Consider the following 5,328-nt stretch of genomic DNA (forward strand, 5'->3'; position numbering starts at 1 on the left):
GTAATATGAAGAGAATCATGGGCCAGTGTAATATAGAGAGAGACAGGGTCTCGTGTAATATAAAGAGAGGCATGGTCTCGTGTAATATGAAGAGAGACATGGTCTGGTGTAATATAAAGAGAGGCATGGTCTGGTGTAATACAAAGAGAGACATGGTCTAGTGTAATTTCAAGAGAGACAGGGTATAGTGAAATATAAAAAGAGACATGGTCGAGAGTAATATAAAGAGAGACATGGTCTCGTGTAATATGGAGAGAGACATGGTCCAGTGTAATATAAAGAGAGACAGGGTCTCGTGTAATATAAAGAGAGACATGGTCCCGTGTAATATGAAGAGAGACATGGTCTGGTGTAATACAAAGAGAGACATGGTCTCGTGTAATATAAAGAGAGACATGGTCTGGTGTAATACAAAGAGAGACATGGTCTAGTGTAATTTCAAGAGAGACAGGGTATAGTGAAATATAAAAAGAGACATGGTCGAGAGTAATATAAAGAGAGACATGGTCTAGTGTAAGATAGAGAGAGACATGGTCCAGTGTAATATAAAGAGAGACAGGGTCTCGTGTAATATAAAGAGAGACATGGTCCCGTGTAATATGAAGAGAGACATGGTCTGGTGTAATACAAAGAGAGACATGGTCTCGTGTAATATAAAGAGAGACATGGTCTAGTGTAATATAAAGGGAGACATGGTCTAGTGTAATATAAAGGGAGACAGGGTCCAGTGTAATATGAAGAGAGACATGGTCCAGTGTAATATAAAGAGAACCTGGTCTAGTGTAATAAAAAGAGAGACATGGTCCAGTGTAATATAAAGAGAACCTGGTCTAGTGTAATATAAAGAGAGACATGGTCCAGTGTAATATAAAGAGAACATTGTCTCGTGTAATACAAAGAGAGACATGGTCCAGTGTAATATAAAGAGAACATGGTCTATTGTAATATAAAGAGAGACATGGTCTAGCGTAATATGAAGAGAGACATGGTCCAGTGTAATATGAAGAGAGACATGGTCCAGTGTAATATGAAGAGAGACATGGTCTAGTGTAATATAAAGAGCGACATGGTCCAGTGTAATATGAAGAGAGACATGGTCCAGTGTAATATAAAGAGAGACATGGTCTAGCGTAATATGAAGAGAGACATGGTCTAGCGTAATATAAAGAGAGACATGGTCCAGTGTAATATGAAGAGAGACATGGTCCAGTGTAATATGAAGAGAGACATGGTCTAGTGTAATATAAAGAGAGACATGGTCCAGTGTAATATAAAGAGAGACATGGTCCAGTGTAATATGAAGAGAGACATGGTCCAGTGTAATATGAAGAGAGACATGGTCCAGTTTAATATGGTGTAGTAAATATTAGGAGAGCCATGGTCGAGTGCAGTAATAACAGAGACGTATGTAGTTTAATAAAACAGAGACATGGCCTGCTGCAGTAATAACTGAGACAGGGTCGAGTGTATTATAAAGAGACAAATGGTTTATTGCAGTAATAACTGAGACATCATCTGGTGTTATAAAAAAAGAGAAAGGATCTGTTGCAGTCGCAACTGAGACATGTTCTAGTACAGTATAAACAGAAACTTGGTCTCGTGCTGTAATAACTGAGACATGGTCTACTACCGTATAAACAGAAACATGGTCTAGTGCTGTAATAACTGAGACATTGTCTAGTACAGTATAAACAGAAACATGGTCTAGTGCTGTAATAACTGAGACATGGTCTAGTGCAGTATAAACAAAAACATGTTCTAGTGCTGTAATAACTGAGACATGGTCTAGTACAGTATAAACAGAAACATGGTCTAGTGCTGTAATAACTGAGACACGGTCTAGTGCAGTATAAACAGAAACATGGTCTAGTGCTGTAATAACTGAGACATGGTCTAGTACAGTTTAAACAGAAACATGGTCTAGTGCTGTAATAACTGAGACATGGTCTAGTACAGTATAAACAGAAACATGGTCTAGTGCTGTAATAACTGAGACATGGTCTAGTACAGTTTAAACAGAAACATGGTCTAGTGCTGTAATAACTGAGACATGGTCTAGTACAGTATAAACAGAAACATGGTCTAGTGCTGTAATAAATGAGAAATGGTCTGGTACAGTATAAACAGAAACATGGTCTAGTGCTGTAATAACTGAGACATGGTCTAGTACAGTATAAACAGAAACATGGTCTAGTGCTGTAATAACTGAGCAATGGTCTAGTACAGTATAAACAGAAACATGGTCTAGTGCTGTAATAACTGAGACATGGCCTAGTACAGTATAAACAGAAACATGGTCTAGTGCTGTAATAACTGAGACATGGTCTAGTACAGTATAAACAGAAACATGGTCTAGTGCCGTAATAACTGAGACATGGTCTAGTACAGTATAAACAGAAACATGGTCTAGTGCTGTCATAACTGAGAAATGGTCTGGTACAGTATAAACAGAAACATGGTCTAGTGCTGTCATAACTGAGACACGGTCTCGAGTAAAATAAACAGAGACTTGTGATAACTGAGACATGGTGTATCAGATACTCCTTGACAGTTACGGCACAGAAGGAGATCATTCGGCCCATGGTGTCTGTGCTGGCCGAAAACTAGCAATCCAGTCTGATCCCACTTTCCAGCTCTTGGTCCGTAGCCTTGTAGGTTACGGCACTTCAAGTGCACACCCAAGTCCCTTTTAAATGCAATGAGGGTTTCTGCCTCTACCACTCATTCAGGCAGTGAGTCCCAATCCTCTGCCAACCTCTGGGTGAATTCTTTTTCCCTCAGATCCCCTCTAATCCTTCTACCAGTTACTTTAAATCTATGTCCTCTGGTTATTGACCCCTCTGCTGGGGGAAATTGATCCTTCCTATCCACTCTATCTCGGCACCTCATAATTTTATACACATCAATTAAATCTCCCCTTCGCCTCCACCGTTCCAAAGAAAACAACCCCAGCTTATCCAATCTTTCCCCATAACTAAAATTATCCAGTCCTGGCAAGATCCTCGTAAATCTCCTCTGTACCCTTTCGAGTGCAATCGCATCTTCCCTGCAATGTGGTGACCATAACTGTACGCAATAGTGTAGCTGTTGCCTAACTAGTGATTTACAAAGTTCTAGCATAACCTCCCTGCTCTTATATTCTATACCTCGGCTAATAAAGGCAAGTATCGGCTCTCCTTGTTACCTCCTCAAAGAATTCAATTAAGTTAATCAGACACAACCTTCCCTTAACAAATCCATGCTGACTGTCCTTGATTAATCCACGCCTTTCTCAATGACGATTATTACTGTCCCTCAGAATTGTTTCCAATAATTTGCACACCACAGAGGTTAGGTTGACTGGCCTGTAACTACTCGGTCTATCCCTTTCTCCCTTTTTAAACAACAGTTCAACGTTAGCCGTCCTGCAGTCCTCCAATCCTTTGGCACCACGCCAGTAGCCAGAGAGGATTGGAAAATGATGGTCAGAGCCTCTGCTATTTCGTCCCTTGCTTCTCTTAACAGCCTGGCATACATTTCATCCGGACCTGGCGATTTAACTACTTTCAAAGATGCTAATCTCCTGAATACTTCCTCCCTCACCATGTTTATCCCATCCAATATTTCACACTCCTCCTCCTTAAACACAGTGTCTGCATTGTCCTCTTCTTTTGTGAAGACAGACGCAAAGTATTCATTAAGAACCATGCCCACATCTTCCGCCTCCACACATAGGTTGCCTTTTTGGTCTCCAATAGGCCCGACTCTTTCCTTAGTTATCCTCTTGCTCGTCATCTGTTTATAAAACATCTTTGGGTTTTCCTGGATTTTCCTTGCCAATAGTTTTTCATGCACTCTCTTTGCTTTCCTAATTTCCCTTTTGATTTCACCCTAATTTCCTCAAGGCTTTCTGCAGTCGTAAGTTCTTGGTATCTGATATAAGCTTCCCTTTTTTGCCTTATTCTACCGTTTATGCTCCTTGACATCTAATGGGCTCTAGATTTAGGAGTGTCACCCTTTTCCTTTGTGGGAACATATTTGCTCCGAACCCTCACTATCTCCTTCTTGAATACCTCCCACTGCTCTGACACTGATTTAATTTCAAGTAGCTGCTTCCAGTCCATTTTTGCTAAGCCACCTCTCAGCTTACTAAAATTGGCCTTTCCCCAATTGGAAACTTTTACTCCTGTTCCATCATTGTGCTTTTCCATATCTACTCTAAATCTAACTGCATTACGATCGGTACCACCAAAAGGATCTCCTACTGATAGTCCCTCCATTTGCCCAGCTTAATTCCCTCAAACCTAATCCAGAACTGCCCCCTCCCTTTGGGCAGTTGGGCTTGCTACGTACTGGCTGAAAAAAGTTCTCCTGAATGCATTTTAAAGAATTTTGCACCCTCTATACCTTATGCACTGATTTTATCCCAGTTAATATTAGGGTAGTTGAAATCCCCCACTATTACTGCCCTACTGTTTTTGCACTTCTCATAAATTTGCTCTTCTATCCCCCTCTGACTGTTTGGGGTCGATAGTACACACCCAGCAGTGCTATTGCCCCTTCTTGTTCTTCAGTGCAACCCATACGGCCTCATTTAATGAACCTCATTTGTAGTGTAATATAAACAGAGACATAGCCTAGAGCATTAATAACTGAGACAAGGTCCAGTACAATATAATAGAGTCATGGTCGAGAGCAGTAATAACTGAGACATCGTCCAGTATAATGCAAAGGGAGACATGTTCCACTGCATTAATAACTGAAACATCGTCAGGTGTAACCTATACAGATGGTCTTTTGTACCATTTGCCTTCATAACTGCTTGCTGCATTTGCTTGTTTGCTTTCAATGACTTGTATACAAGGACAGCCAGGTCCCTTTGTACATCAACATTTCCCAATCTATCACCATTTTAATAATACTCTGCCTTTCTGTTTTTCCCTCCGAAGTGGATAACTTCACATTCATCCACATTATACTGCACCTGCCACGTATTTGCCCATCACTCAACTTGTCTAAATCGCCTTGAATCTTCTTTGCATCCTCCTCACAACTCACGATCTCACCTAGTTTTGTGTCATCAGCAAACTTGGAAATTTTGCCTTTTGTTCCCTCATCCAAATCATTGATATATATTGTGAATAGCTGGGGCCAAAGCACTGATCCCTGTAGTACCCCACGCGTCACCGCCTGCCACCCCGAAAAAGATCCATTTATTCCTACTCTCTGTTTCCTGTCTGTTAACCAGTTTTCAATCCATGCCAGTATATTACCACCAATCCCATATGCGTTAATTTTGCACACTAACCTTTTATGTGGGACTTTATCAAAGGCCTTCTGAAAATCCAA

Source organism: Heptranchias perlo, unplaced genomic scaffold (genome assembly GCF_035084215.1).
Source record: "Heptranchias perlo isolate sHepPer1 unplaced genomic scaffold, sHepPer1.hap1 HAP1_SCAFFOLD_56, whole genome shotgun sequence".
Classification (NCBI taxonomy): Eukaryota; Metazoa; Chordata; class Chondrichthyes; order Hexanchiformes; family Hexanchidae; genus Heptranchias; species Heptranchias perlo.